The 16172-nt window shown below is 31.6% G+C and overlaps 1 pseudogene across 1 annotated transcript; it reads left to right on the forward strand.

The window, feature by feature from the left end:
• The first annotated feature begins 10421 nt into the window (after nt 1-10421).
• LOC145112536 (receptor-like protein kinase ANXUR2 pseudogene) lies at nt 10422-12101 on the forward strand (annotated as a pseudogene). The gene is made up of 3 exons (XR_013710541.1): nt 10422-11406; nt 11721-11783; nt 11863-12101. The product of XR_013710541.1 is annotated as a receptor-like protein kinase ANXUR2 pseudogene (transcript).
• Nucleotides 12102-16172: the final 4071 nt, after the last annotated feature.

A 16172-nucleotide genomic window follows, 5' to 3' on the forward strand; every position in this document is an offset into this window, starting at 1 on the left:
AGCGAAGTATGCTGGGCGTACGAAGCGAAGTACGCTGGGCGTAAGCCTCTACGCGAGGCGTACCTCCTCGGATAAGTCTCGAATTTTTATTTATTTTTATTTAAAAACTTCAAAAATTCATATCTTCTGCATACGCGCTCCGTTTTCGACGGTCTTTATATCCACGCGTAGGTGAGATCAAGCTCTACAACTTTCGTTTACTCTTCGTTGGCTAATTTTGACTTTATTTTTAAAGTTATATTTTTAACAGGCCGGGACATGAAAAGTCCGTTAAAAATTCATAACTTCTTCATCCGACGTCCGTTTTCATCTGTCTTTTTATCGTTGTACTACTATTGACGAGATCTTCAATTCTCGTTTAGGTTGCGTTGGCTAAAAATCAATCGATCTTTATTTCGAGTTTTTAGCTGTGTACTGCTGTGTCGAATCTTAGAAAAATCATAACTTCTTCATATGAAGTCAGATTTTGGCGTTCTTTTTATGGACACTCTCAGTTTAACATATACTATAACTTTCATTTAGATAGTTAAGGTTAAAAAGCATTTTATTGAAAATTCACTTTTTAATTTAAACAATGTTTTGCCGGTTTTGTCGCGGAAGTCTGAAACTTAGTTGCCATATCCTACAAGTACATGTTTTCTTTTCCAAATCAACACCATATGACTCTTCTAAGTTTCTTGTTTCAAAGGTATTCAAAGGTATTCATAATTGTAAAACATGAAGCATGACATAATGAACACAAACATACATTATGTTGATCTGACATCAATGTCCTACCATACCCATCTTCAAGATGCAGATCTTCTTGCATATTCCCAATTGTCATTATTTTCAACACAAATATTCTACAACGGTAATATATATATATATATATATATATATATATATATATATATATATATATATATATATATATATATATATTGATCCCACTAACAATTTTCTACACCTTACTGATTCTGCTGCTCTTATTAAGATAACTACGAGTTCAAAATATTCCAAATAAGTGTTTTGTTGTTGTTTGTATCAGTGGTTCACAACATTTAGAAAATGGAAAATTGCTATATGTTAGACAATTTGTTAAAATATTTGGTGTTGAAACTCTCGTAGATATAAATTTCTTTGATTTATATAAATTGGTCAAATAGAGGGAATGTTTGGACGACAAACCTAATATTGGTGTGTCTATCCAACACCCTACATTGAACTATGTTATACAAATAAATCATGAGGGGGATGTGAATCGTTCACAAATGATTATTCAAGAAATTTTAACTCATGTACATATGTATCTGATGGATAATGTTCCATTGAGACAAAACATCTTCAATACAATGTCGTAAATCGATTTTTTGTTGCTGGGAACTGATGTATAAGAGGATGGTCCAGTGGCATAAGAGGGAAACGGTCTGTTGAGAACGTATCCAACGGAAGAGGTAGAAATAATTAAGAAGGTATGTATATATCTCCAAATGAGCATTATAATAATTATGGATGTGATGCATATGGAACACCAATACAACAATAATTCAACCCACAAGTTTATGGAAAGCAATATAGGAATTGACAAATTCAGTGTTCCGATACTAGATATTATGTACCATATCAAACGTCGGTAGTACCATATCAAACACCAATAGCACCATTTCAAATGCCAATTGTACCATATCAAACGTCGGTACCTCTATGCCAAATTTATTTTTTTTACTTCAAGCATCGCCTCTCCTTCTCCCAACATTAGAGATTTCTTAGAATCCTTTACTTATAATGAGAGTGTATATCTCAAGTTCTTCTTCGTTGTCCTCCATTTCCTTTTTCATTTTTTCAAACATCTGCTAAGATCTTATAATAATTTTAGAGTTGGAAGGATTATCGATGGAATGATCGATTTTGGAGAAAGGGAGAATAGGAATGCATGTTTCCAAGCAAAAACCCATTTTTATGAATGTTAAATTGTAAGAAATTTTGGTATGAAATTATTTTTATTTTATCATCTTTACATACAATTATCTACATGTGGTAGGTAGCACATTAATTGTCATGTCAATATGACTATGCAGTCACTTAGTAAGAATGGTCATTACCATCGAATTGTCATTTCAATTTGACTACAAAAATATACATTTTGACTATGAATTCCAGACCTTCAATAAGAACTGTCATTTCACTAGTGAATTTTCATTTCATTTGCGAATTTTCATGTTAATTTGACTATGAAAATGCACACTTTGAGCATGAATTTTACACATTGAATAAGAATTTTCATTTCACCGCTTAACTATTATTTCACCATCGAATTGTCATGTGACGTTGACTACGAAAATAAACACTTTGACTATGATTCTTAATCATTTAATAGAATTTTCATTCCATCATTGAATGTCATTTCCTCTGGGAATTATCATGTCACCACGAATTTAGACACATTGACGATAATGCCCTATTATTTTCCTATAAACATGGTACATTAAACTCATCTTTATTTCAAATAATTCCAGTTATATCAATGAATTTGAAAATGAGTTCATCAAATGGAGTTCACCAACAAAGATTTGCCAACCTACCAATAATCTTTCATAATGTAGAAAGAACCAATCCCAATAACATGTCCATAATTAAGTACAATTTCATCGACTACATTGAGTTATGTTTGATGGCCTTTAGATGTCTTGTAAGATGCTTTTGTAGTGTATACATTGTATATTTTCTATTATAGTATAACTTATAATGGTACCTTTATTTTCATATATTTAACTATTTCTAAGGCATATGTTGTGGTAGATCTTTATAGATAGCGTCCCTTTAAAAATGAGCTACTTTGGGTCAATGTCAATAGCAGTTTCTATGGATGAAAACCATGACAAAGTATTGATAGTGTTTGTTTTGGGAATTACAGAAAATGGCGATGTAATGATATGCATAATTCCATGGAATTGGCCATAAGTATTGTCTACCCAAATTCATATCATGGGCATTGTTGTATAAGTTACAGTCGGAATTTATGTGTTTGGATTGATTGCAATAGGGCAGTGGAACGGTTGTTTTGGCAAACATGAAAAAATTGTAACATATTTAATGTTCAGGCACACAGACTTCAACATGCAATCAACAATTACAATCAACAATTAAACAACCAAAAAATTCACTTAACCTGGCTTGTCAATATTGCTATTACCAAATGGGCAAGGTCTTTTTTTCTTAAATCATATTTCAATGTTTTGTCATTTGATATTCCTCGTGTCGTTATATGGTTAGCTACAGGTACACCGTATTTACCGATAATTACTGTCATTGTGGTTGTCTACACTGCTAGAAATCTTGGTGAATTCCTACGGAAATTAGTAACGGAATTTTTTTGTCGGAAATTAGTGACGGAATTCCGACGGAATTGTGACAAACAAAAAAACTCTAATTTTAGCGACAAAATACTGACACATAGCGACAACAATAATTTCCGTCGGAAATCCGTCGGTAATTACCGACGGAATACCGACGGAATGTAAACGAAATTCTAGACTTGGCTATCCGTCAATATTCTTTCGGTAATCACCGACGGAAATGTTTTTTTAGAAAATAAATCAACTTTTTTTATAATAATATTCTAAAAATAATTCAATTATTATTATTAATTTTATTCATTGTATAATTCTTTCTTTTTATAATTAAACTAATGTACATATTTACTAAATAATTCAATTTACCCATTATTATAGTATAAGTATTTATGTTATTACTTATAATTAATAAGAAAATTATAATTACGTTAGAAAATTATAAGTTATCAATGTAAATGTTGTTTTAGAAAATAAATAAACTCTTTTATTAATATTATTACAAAAATAACTCAATTATTATTAATAATAGTAATTAACTATTAACATTTATAATTAAAATATTATAATTATTAACCAAATAAATCATCTTTGTATTAGTATAAAAATAATTTAATTACTATTAGTATTATTAGTAGTTAAATAACTACTTCCTTTTTAATTAAAAAAATATAATAATATTTATTATTACTATTAGTATTTGTAAATAAATAATTATTTAATTTTTTAAAGAAAAAAAGGTAATTATTATTAATTACTATTCATCTAGTTATTGGTATTAATATTAATAGTACAAACATAATTACAATAATAATAATATAATTAATAGTAAGATAATAAATAATAATAATAATAATAATAATAACAACCAGGGTAGAAAATGATACACTGACGAATACAGCAAAGAAATGGAAACAAAATAATAAAGTGACAAATACTGGAAAACATAGGGACCTACAATGGCAGAAATAACAAATGCAAGTAGAGGGACCAAAACAGCCAAATAAGCTCTATGTTCACTGTTGCTAAGATTCATTTCCATAATATATATATATATATATATATATATATATATATATATATATTAATAATAATAATAATAGTAAAGTATATTAGAATCGAAACATCGGTCCCGAAGATGTACACGAGTGTATGTATGTGCATATTAGCTATTATTTATCAAATGTGGAGTTATTGATATATTATATGTGTGTGAGAAAAAGAAATCGGAAAAACGATGTATGATGCTCGAAAATTCGGAAATTAGAAACGGTCCGTCGGAAATCCGTCAGTAGTTACCGACATATTAGCGGCAGATGATGATATTCCGTCGCTAATCCGTCGGTAATTACCGACCAATTTCCGACGGAAATGTTCTAACTGTCGAGTTTTCAAGCACCATATGTCGTTTTATCCGCTTTCTTTTTCTCGCACATATATTATATATCAATTACTATATATTTACCAAATTATAGCTTGTATACACATACGTACATCCACATACACCTTTATAACGACATCTCGATTCTAATTTTCAAGTTTTCGAGCAAAAACCGTCGTTTTTCTGCTTATATATTTATCTCACGTGTATTATAAATCAATTACTATACATTTACCAAATTATATCTAATATACACATACGAACATCCATGCAGTCCATCGGGGCCCCGTTAGTAATCCCATGCTTAACCTTTTAATACATAGAATCCCGATTGTGTATACGGTTGTATGACTAAATTTGATATAATTTGTTCAATGTTTATTAATTCATGTATAACAAAGGAGTAAGAAAGATAAAGCGATAAAAACCATGTTTGGTCCCCGAAGACTTGAAAATTAGAATCGAAACGTTGGTCCCGAAGGTGTACACGGGTGTACGTATGTGCATATCTACTCTAGTAAATGAAAATATTTTTGCCAAATGTCACACTCTTATTAATTTGGCCACATGTCATTTTGTGGTTATTTACAATTAAATTTTTTCCACATGACATTTTGTGGTTTTTCCATTTTATTAAATTTCACATAATATTTAAATGTAATAATTGCAATAAATATAATAATAACTGCATATCAATTTCAATAATTGACTTTCCTTCTAATTTCAACATATCTAAATTAAAACTTCATTAGTTTCCTTTGTTTATTTATCTAAATTATTTGTTTAAATTTAAAAGAAAAAAAAACATTTTAATTTTAATAATTCAATATTTTTTTAATTTTTCTTATATATTCAAACTTTTTTAAATGTTTAGATGTTTCATATTTTTTTTAAATGAACCCATGTAATATATGGGTTTTACACCTAGTTAGCTATAATTTATCAAATGTGTAGTTATTGATGTATTATATGTGTGTGAGACAAAGAAATCGGAAAAAACAATGTATGGTGCTCAAAAACTCGGAAATTAGAAAAGGTCCGTCAGAAATCCGTCGGTGGTTACCGACGGATGATGATATTCCGTTGCTAATCCGTCGGTAACTACCGACGGATTTCCTACGGAAATGTTCTAACTGTCGAGTTTTCGAGCACCATATGTTGTTTTATCCACTTTGTTTTTCTCACACATATATTATACATCAATTACTATATATTTACCAAATTATAGTTTGTATACACATACGTACATCCACGTACACCTTCAGAACGACATTTCGATTCTAATTTTCAAGTTTTCGAGCAAAAACCTTCGTTTTTTCCGCTTATATATTTATCTCACGTGTATTATAAATCAATTACTATACATTTACCAAATTATATCTAATATACACATACGAACATCAATGCACTCCATCGGGGCCCGCTTATTAATCCTATGCGTAACTTTTTAATACATAGGATCCCGATGGTGTATACGGTTGTATGACTAAATTTGATATAATTTGTTAGGATATCTCCAGAAAAGTCCCAATATTTTAGGCAAATTTTTAATAAAGTCATAAATTTTATTTTTTGAATAAAAAAGTCCTGACATTTTCACCTTGTGAATAAAAAAGCCCAAGAAACCGACGAATTTATTCACTTTAGCCCTTTTGACCTGTTCAGCAGGTTATGAGACTAAATTGTTAATTTTTCGAAAATAATGAGACTTTTTTGCTGATTTCGTCAAATATTTTATATAATGTATAAACATATTTTTTACATATCTATATCTTTTTTTTACGTATTTTTGTATTTTTTATGTTTTTATATGTATATATTTACGTATTTTTATGTATTTTAAATGTATAAACGTATTTTTTTACTTATTTATATGTATTTTTCACCATTTTACATATTTTTTTATGTATTTTTATGTGTTATTTTTTATGTACTATATATTTTTATATATTTTTACGTATTTATGTATTTTTTAAGCTTTTTATATAGATGTTTATGTATTTTAGGTGTATAAACGTATTTTTTACGTATTTATATCTATTTTTAAGTATTTTACATATTTTTTATGTATTACGTATTTATGTATTTTTTAAAAGTTTTTTATATAGATGTTTGTATATTTATGTATTTTAAATGTATAAACATATTGTTTTACGTATTTATATGTATTTTTTTAAGTATTTTACATATTTTTTTGTGTGTTTTTATGTGTTTTTTTATGTATTATGTATTTTTATATATTTTTGCGTATTTATGTAATTTTTTAGTTTTCTTATATAGATGTTTATGTATTTTTATGTATATTAAATGTTTAATCACGTAAAAATAATACAATTAATCATTTAATATACATAAAATAAATAAACATCTATATATGAAAACTAAAAAAATACATAACTACGTAAAAATACATATAAATACATAATACATAAAAAAACACATAAAAACACACAAAATATGTAAAATACTTAAAAAAAATACATATAAATACGTAAAACAATAAGTCTATACATTTAAAATACATAAACATAGAAAAACATCTATATAAAACACTTAAAAAATACATAAATACGTAAAACATAAAAAATATGTAAAATACTTAAAAATAGATATAAATACGTAAAAAATACGTTTATATATTTAAAATACATAAACATCTATATAAAAAGCTTTAAAAAGTACATAAATACGTAAACATACATCGAATTACATATAAATACATAATACATATAAAAACACATAAAAATACATAAAACAAATATGTAAAATGGTTAAAAATACATATAAATAAGTAAAAAAATACGTTTATATATTTAAAATACATAAAAATACGTAAATATATACATATAAAAACATAAAAAGTACACAAATACGTAAAAATAGATATAGATATGTAAAAAATATGTTTATACATTATATAAAAATTTTGACGAAATCTGCAAAAAAGTTCTATTATTTTCGAAAAATTAACAATTTGGTCTCTCGGCCTGCTGAATAGGTTAAAAAGGGCTAAAGTGAATAAAGTAGCCGGTTTCTTGGGTTTTTTTTATTCAAAATGTGAAAATGCCAGGACTTTTTTATTCAAAAAATAAAATTTAGGACTTTATTAAAAATTTACCCAAAATATTGAGACTTTTCTGGAGATATCCCTAATTTGTTCAATGTTTATTAATTCATGTATAACAAAGGAGTAAGAAAGATAAAGCGATAAAACCATGTTTGGTCCCCGAAAACTTGAAAATTAGAATCGAAACGTCGGTCCTGAAGGTGTACACGGATGTACGTATGTGCATATTAGCTCTAGTTTATCAAATGTGTAATTATTGATGTATTATATGTGTGTGAAAAAAAGAAATCGGAAAAAACGATGTACGGTGCTCTAAAAGTCGGAAATTAGAAACGGTCCGTCGGAATTTATGTGTTTGGATTGATTGCAATAGGGTAGTGGAACGGTTGTTTTGCCAAACATGAAAAAATCGCAACATATTTAATGTTCAGTTGCCTGTGGATAGACTTCAACATGCAATCAACAATTAAACAACCACAAAATTCACTTAACCTGGCTTGACAATATTGCTATTATCAAATGGGCAAGGTCTTTTTTTCTTAAATCATATTTCAATGTTTTGTCATTTGATATTCCTCGTGTCGTTATACGGTTAGCTACAGGTATATCGTATTTACGGATAATTACTGTCATTGTGGTTGTCTATGAGATGATGCAACAAGTGTCATGTCTTGATTCAAATTAGGTAAATAGATTTCTAGATTTTTCTTTACTTAAGGATATATATATATATATATATATATATATATATATATATATATATATATATATATATATATATATATATATATACTTTTAATCGTTAAATGAAATTAATGTTTTTTTTGGCAGGGGAAAATATAGTGATCGTACACCTTCTGTTGAGACCATGTTGTGTAGGAGGATGCACAAGCGTCAAGCTTGCCGGCAGGTGAGACAAGTCTATAGTTGCAACTATGAAGTAACATATTATTTTCAAACTACATGTGTATAACTCTGTCACAAGATTTGTAGATGTACCGTAGGAAATGGCAAAAAGGTGGCGTACCTTGCGAGTACATGATACCAACGTTGAGCTCATTAAAATGTCACAGATTCATCAATTTGTTAACAATAATTTGACTTCTATTGTGTATCAAGCTACATACCGAACTAAAATGGTGTATCCTCTAACGCCTCCTCCTCAACGAGAATTACTAAACGATGTATTGGTTGTGTTACCCCCTCTATACCTTTAAATTACTACATGTCTTTCTTAAGTGTATTGCAATGTTGTATGTTATTGGCTAATATAGTATCTAATAAATGTGACCTCCAAAAAAATTCCAAACTTCACAAACCATCCTAACTTGGAGCTTACAAAATAGGAGTTTATGATATCAAAAATAACTATTGTAACAAATAACACAATAAAAAAATCACCTCAAAGGGACTTTGTATGAAAGAGTTAAGAAGGTTTAAAGTTGGCTTATATTTTATATTTTCATCGAGTATCCTATTTTGGAGCTAAAAATGTATGACTTCCCGACCTCCAAATTAGAAGTGTGATATGTCTATAGATATTCTTGTTACAAAGAACACAATGAAAAATAATTTAGCCAAAATGGATTTCATATGGGAAGTGGGTGGTCTGGCAATAAGAAGATATGGTTTCACAACAGGAGCGAATAGTCAGACACATAAGAGTGAACCACTAGATGATTGTTAGAGCAATGTGGGAAAATAGGATCCATACAGGTAACACGACATCTAGTTTTGTAAAAAATGTTTTCCAACACCTTCCCATTGCCCTCTAAGGATTATGGTTAAAATAGGGAAAAACGATCGATTATATGTATGCATGCCTACAATAAGAGTCAACGGTAAGAGGAGAAGTTTGATTTGATCCAATGAAGTAGTTGAATCACTAGAGAAAAACAAAAATATAAGCAGAAGGTCCATCTCTACCCCGCTTAGTAGATTTCCTGGTTGTTAAAATTTTACCCATCAATTTTATTCAATGATAACACCTCGATTATCATCATAATTATCTTAAATAGAGATTAGTACGATGTTCATACCGCTAGTCTTAAGCGATATCCATTATTAGTGACTGCATGAGAGATGGTAATATTAATGTCTACCATGTTTGTGGTCATTTATTTTAAATTCTAGAAAAAGATGTTTTTGTGGTGATAGACCATTATTTATTATGGTCATTTTAATAAATAATTCGTAGAAAAACGTGTTTAAAATGATCGTGTCTTATTTGCATAATTCATAACTTAATTTTTGATTAATGTAATATTTGAAATTTATGTATAGTAATATATGTATTATAAAATGATATACATATAATAATAAACTTGAAATGATTAAAAAAGGATGTGGGGTGAGTTTATTGAATATCGCTAAAAGTTAATATATTGTATATGTTTAACAATGAAATTCTAGAGAAAGTTAAATTCGATTTAATAATCTATTAATTACTTTTAAAGAGTCGAATGAATTGAATGTATTTGAATTTGTTTTTTTTTGACTATTATCAGCAGTTGAAAATCAAGAATGCTTTCACACTCACACATGACCTTAGTGCTTATCCGTATATAATCATATATTTGGAAATGCTTTGCAAATCCTAGTCCTAGTTCATATTTGTAAGTACATCTTCTTTCCTACCGGTATGGAAGCTGAATGCTCCTCATCCTTAGACGTCAATCAAGAGTTTCTCCGTCAACTTACAATTTCTGAGATTCATTTTGTAACCAAAAACTTTGATCAGTCATTGGTAATCGGGCGTGGGGGTTTTGGCATGGTCTACAAAGGAACCATCACAAATGGGCCAAGTCATGTAGTTGCTGCCATCAAGCGGCTGGATTCAACTTCCAAACAAGGAGCAGCAGAGTTTTGGGCTGAAGTTCAGATTCTCACTAAGTTAAGACACTGCCACTTAGTGCCTCTGATTGGTTATTGCAACGAAGGGGAAGAAATGATCCTTGCATACGAATATATGCCCCATGGAACACTTGAAGATCATCTCCACAACTTTCAGACTCCTTTATCTTGGGTGCAAAGACTCAAAATATGTATAGGGGTGGCTCGTGGGTTAGATTACCTTCACACTGGTACCGGTATAAAGCATGGAGTTATACATCGCGATGTGAAGAGCTCTAATATATTGTTAGATGAAAGCTGGAATGCTAAGATTTCAGATTTTGGTTTGTCTAAACTAGGTCCAATAAATCAACCTTCCACTTATGTAAATACTGTTGTGAAAGGCACTTTTGGATACCTAGATCCAGACTACTTCACAACAGGTAGGCTGACTAGAAAGTCTGATGTGTATGCCTTTGGGGTAGTTTTATTTGAAGTCCTTAGTGGAAAACGAGCAGTGGATAAAAGTCTTGGAGAGGAGCATTCGGGTTTAGTAAGATGGGCTCAAGAATCTGTCAAAGAAGATAGGCTTGAGCAAATAGTTGATTTTAATATAAAGGACGAAATCATGCGTAAATGTTTAAAGGAGTTTGCACGTATTGCAGATTGGTGTTTGGATAGAAATCCCAAGCAACGGCCTACAATGGCTGAGGTTGTGGTTTGTCTTGAGTCTGTGCTAGCCTTACAGGAGAAAGCCAGTAACAAGTTGCACCATGCACGCATGAGAAAATTTGGTAATAAAACGCCAACACGTTTCCATTTTGGTCCAACGTGGAAAAATCTAGTATTATGTTTTCTTCTAGTTTTCTTTGTTTTATCTCATAAAGAAGCACACAAACTAGTTTACCTGTGGATTTATGCATACATACATTTATTGGAAGAACATATATGTGATATCAGTCTATTTTCTTTTTTTGAACAACTCTGTTGTGTGTGTTAATTGTGTACAACCTCAGATCATAGACTTGTTCTATTTAATAATTTATGATGTGATATCATAGAGTACATTAAAATCTTTGGACTTATAAAACTAATTACTATTACGCAGGTTGGGCGCAAGTTGTTGCAGAGCTGGGTCCCATCTTGAATGCTAGCAGAAACTATTATACAGGTTGGGTTTGGAACTATTAACATAACTGCAACTGAAAAATTCTTTGACAATAATAAAATGTTTGGTTTCCACTGTATAGAAAAATCAAAGTTGAAGTCTGAGATGATTAAAGAAAAGTTTGTCAACCAAATAAAGCAAATGTATGATGACAGCCAACTCGTCAAAATTGCAAAAGAACAGACGATGGATTCAAATTTACTCACACAGTCATTTGGGGTGGTATCTAAGAAACTGAGGAGAACCAAAGAAAAGAACCCTATTGTCAGGGACAGGACACAGTGGTACCAAGATCAAAACATTGAAGAGGACATTTTATAAGTGACAATATGTTCTCAACTTCTGATATTTAAACAATATATCATACTCGGAGGCATGAAAATAGATGTTATGTAATAATGCCATTCCATCCATATATTTATTTTCCAAATTCACATTATTACATAGTTTGAAATGCTTGTTTTACCCTAAAAATAATGTGTGTTTTATATATTTATATCGTATCCGGTGCTGCAGAAGACAAAGGTCTCCTTTATACGTACACCCATGTTAACCATCACTACCACTTCGATACTTTCCTTGCATAAATTTTTGCATTATTCTAGATGATACTATTGAAATAATATAATGTTTGGTGTTCATACTTAACACCGTATGTATTGGATATCTTTTGTATATGTTTTTATATTGCATGGGTTTGTTTGTAAGTTCATTGGGACTAATGCTGAGGTAATTTTGTTTAGAGGGTACAAAGTGTAAGTCTTGTATTTGTAGTGGGCTGTGGCACACTTTCTTCAAAGTTGATGGATTGAATATGCGGATCTTTTAGTTGACCCGAAGTATTTACATTAGGAGTGCGGCTGGATGGCTCATTATTCACAGAGTTACGCACACAAACACTTGAAGATCCTCTCACTTTCTCTCTCGTTTACGATTAGGCTTTTTGTAGATTTAGGGTTCATACTTCTCCTGTTCTTTGTAAGTTCATAATATATGAGTGATCTGTAAAGAGAGTAGGTTTAGGTTTGATGTAGTGAGGTGTTGAGTTGTAAATAGTCAATGTATCAAACTGTTTTATCATAATAAAGGAGGTTGTTCAGGTCGTAATCTGGTGTGTTTTACATTTCTTTACATGGTATCAGAGCCACGAGGTGCTCCGATTGTTCTTATCAGTCATGCAACATTGCTTTGAACGATCAGATCGGGTGTGAGGTACAGTTCGATCCCCTTTTTTGGTATGTTATTTTTTTCTTTCGACCCTTGTAGATCTACATAGTTTATGTTAGCTAGGGTTTTCTTCGTAAAACTCTGAACCATTGACACTGACTGTGAAAATCTAGGGTTCTTTGAGTCGATTTAGGGTTTCTCTGTTTGTGAACTCTAAATCAGAAGATTTTTTCTTATCTTCTTAAGATCTCGGTTACTGCGAAGTGTTTGTACTTTTGTAGATATGTGGATTCCATATCTCAGTGTGAGGATCTAACATCGTTGCTCTTCGATCAGTTAATATCTGGATTGTTCTAAAATAAGTCCGCTAGAGAACGAATTTTATCACCAATTAACTCTAGTAGGGAACGAAACCAAGAGATCTTGGTTTTCTTGATGTGGGAGATCCTGGTTTTCTTGAGTAAACCAGTTATTTGTGATATATTTCTCATTTGCTTAACTTTTTTTGTTTTCCTCGACTCTATGTTTGACTAGTCTTGGGCCCTAACATATTGTGGTGACCTTTTGGACTATATAGTCGTTATAGTTGTATGTGTTGTCTTGAGTAATTGCTTCTTGATTCTTTGTGTTTCTTGAATGGCTGGTCCAACTAATGAATCAGGTGGCAGTGGAACGAAAAATGAGACTGTTAATTTTGATGATCCTTTGTATATTCACCCATCTGATATATAGTGTTACCACTATAGTTACTGTTAAACTGACTGGTACTGAAAATTTTCATGTGTAGCGTAGTTCTATGATTAGGAGTCTTAAGGCTCGTAAGAAATTAGGGTTTGTCGATGGGTCTGTTTTAAAAGATAATAGTGATGAAACTAAATCTTCTAAATGGGAACGTGTTAATGATTGTGTCTTCTTGGATACTTGGTTCTTTGTCTTAATCAATATATTTTGTCCATGCCTATTCTGTGTCTACAGTAGAAATTTGGAATGAACTATTTGAACATATAATAAGGCTGGTGGATATGTTCTCTTCAACATTCATCAACGCATTAACTCACTAACTCAAAATGGTTCTCTTTTGTCTGAATACTTTAATAAACTTGACTCTCTTTGGAAGGAATTTAATGGTCTTACTAATCTTACTGAGTGTAAATACGAGGCTGCAACCAAATTAAGTGACAACTAAAAACTCATGAAACTCATGCAGTTCTTGAGTGGTCTTGATGATTCATTTAATCAAGTCAAAAGTCATATTCTTTTAATGGATCCTTAACCTAATGTAAAAGTTGCTTGTTCAATTGTTTCAAGAGAAGAATCTCGTCAAAAGAATGGGTCTCTTATTTCTTCCACTTCAAAAGCTCAATCATATACTTTTAATAGTAGATTTAATGATACTAGGAGAAACCAAAAACATTAATCAAAATAGAAGCAGGAATCAAAATCTACAATGCAAGAATTATGGTCTTAAAGGACATATGTAACGTCCCAAAATTTCTGAGTAAAAATTTCATTTTAAATGAGTCAAAACCATTTACTCATTATCCCAAAAGACGATTAAAATAAAAGTATTCTCAAAACATCAGAGCAAAATCATAAACAATCGGTGCAAAATAAACCTCCAGGGGATGCAGTGCGATCAAGCCGAACTCTTCCTTTTGAAACCAGAAGTACCTGAAAACATTTTAAACATAAACCGTAAGCACAAAGCTTAGTGAGTTCCCCAAAATACCACATACCATACATACATACATAGGGCCCTGCCCGTCATCCATCGGGCCCCACCCGGTATTCATCGGGTCCCGCCCGGTATTCATCAGGCCCTGCCCAGCATCGGGCCCCGCCTGGAAATACATACAAACACATGCAAGAGTCACACAGACACCTAGCACCCTATAACATAACAATGGGCTGACATTAGTGTCTTCGACCCGCAAATACTGTAAGGAGACTCACCTAAACTATTCAATAGAATCCCAACAGCTACCTCAATAACATAACATCCAACCTATTCTTCCTAAGGCTAAACCAAAACAAATCCTTAGCCAAATACTCGATAAAGTCCCTGATCTCCATTCACCTGTACGCCGGGCGTACTGCTGAGTACACAGGGTGTACTCAGCCTGTTGACCAATGCTGACTTTTGACCTTTTTCTGGATGTTGACTTTTTAACCTTGGATCTTGGTTGGGTGTTTGACTCGTGAATGACATTTTGGTCATTTGACCACTCTAGGGTTGCCCTTGGAGCTTTTGGGCCTTAGAGCTCATTAGTGGGTGCCTGTTGGGCCTTAGTGGGTTTAGTGGATTTGTGCCTTAGTTTTGGACCAAACTTAGAAAGGAGTAAAATAGTCTTTTTACCCTAATTATGGACTAAAGATTATGGTTTGGAATCTAATTATTAATTGGATGTTATTCGGTAATGTTAGCTTAGAGATCTATTAGATCAGCAGCTAGGGATTTTCAGAGTGTTTCAGTAGCCCGGGGTGAGTTTCCCCACCATGTATAGCAGGTTGAAGGCACCAATGCCGACCCATGATATGATCTTTTAGAATACTCATTGTCTGAGTGACGCTAGTATGTGCATGTGCTTGTATATTACCTGGGCGGGGCCCGATGATTATCCGGTATGTTATTCGTTGCTATATGATTTGTATGTGGGCGGGGCCCATTAAGCGAGTTAGGGAGGGACCCGTTATACTCATTGGGTGGGGCCCGTTATGCGAGTTAGGGTGGGGCCCGTTATACTCATTAGGCAGGGCCCGTTATGCGAGTTAGGGCGGGGCCCGTTATATGTTATGTATGTTGGTATGCGGTATCTTGGGGAACTCACTAAGCTTTGTGCTTACGATTTTTAGTTTATGTTTCAGGTACTTCTGGTTTCAAGGGGAAGATCTCGGGATGACTGCATCGCACACACCACATGGATTCTGCACTTGATATTTCACTATGATTTTTATGATATTTGATACACTTGTTTTATTTGGGATGTATGGATGATGTTGGAATACTGTTTTACTTAAATAAATAATGTAATTTTTGGATCATATTTTTGGGACGTTTCAAGTTGGTATCAGAGCTTTGGTTTGAGGGATTTGGTCACACTCTCAGGTGTGTCTGAACTCCAACTAAGGATTTGGTATGGTTTTTTTTCAAAAGAAACATATTTTTTTTAAAAGTGTTTTTCTAAAATAAGAAAGGGTGTGGTGCATGCAATCAGTCGAGCTTAC

This window comes from Lactuca virosa, chromosome 5, assembly GCF_052849685.1.
Source record: "Lactuca virosa cultivar CGN04683 chromosome 5, Lactuca_virosa_CGN04683_v6, whole genome shotgun sequence".
In the NCBI taxonomy this organism is placed as follows: Eukaryota; Viridiplantae; Streptophyta; class Magnoliopsida; order Asterales; family Asteraceae; genus Lactuca; species Lactuca virosa.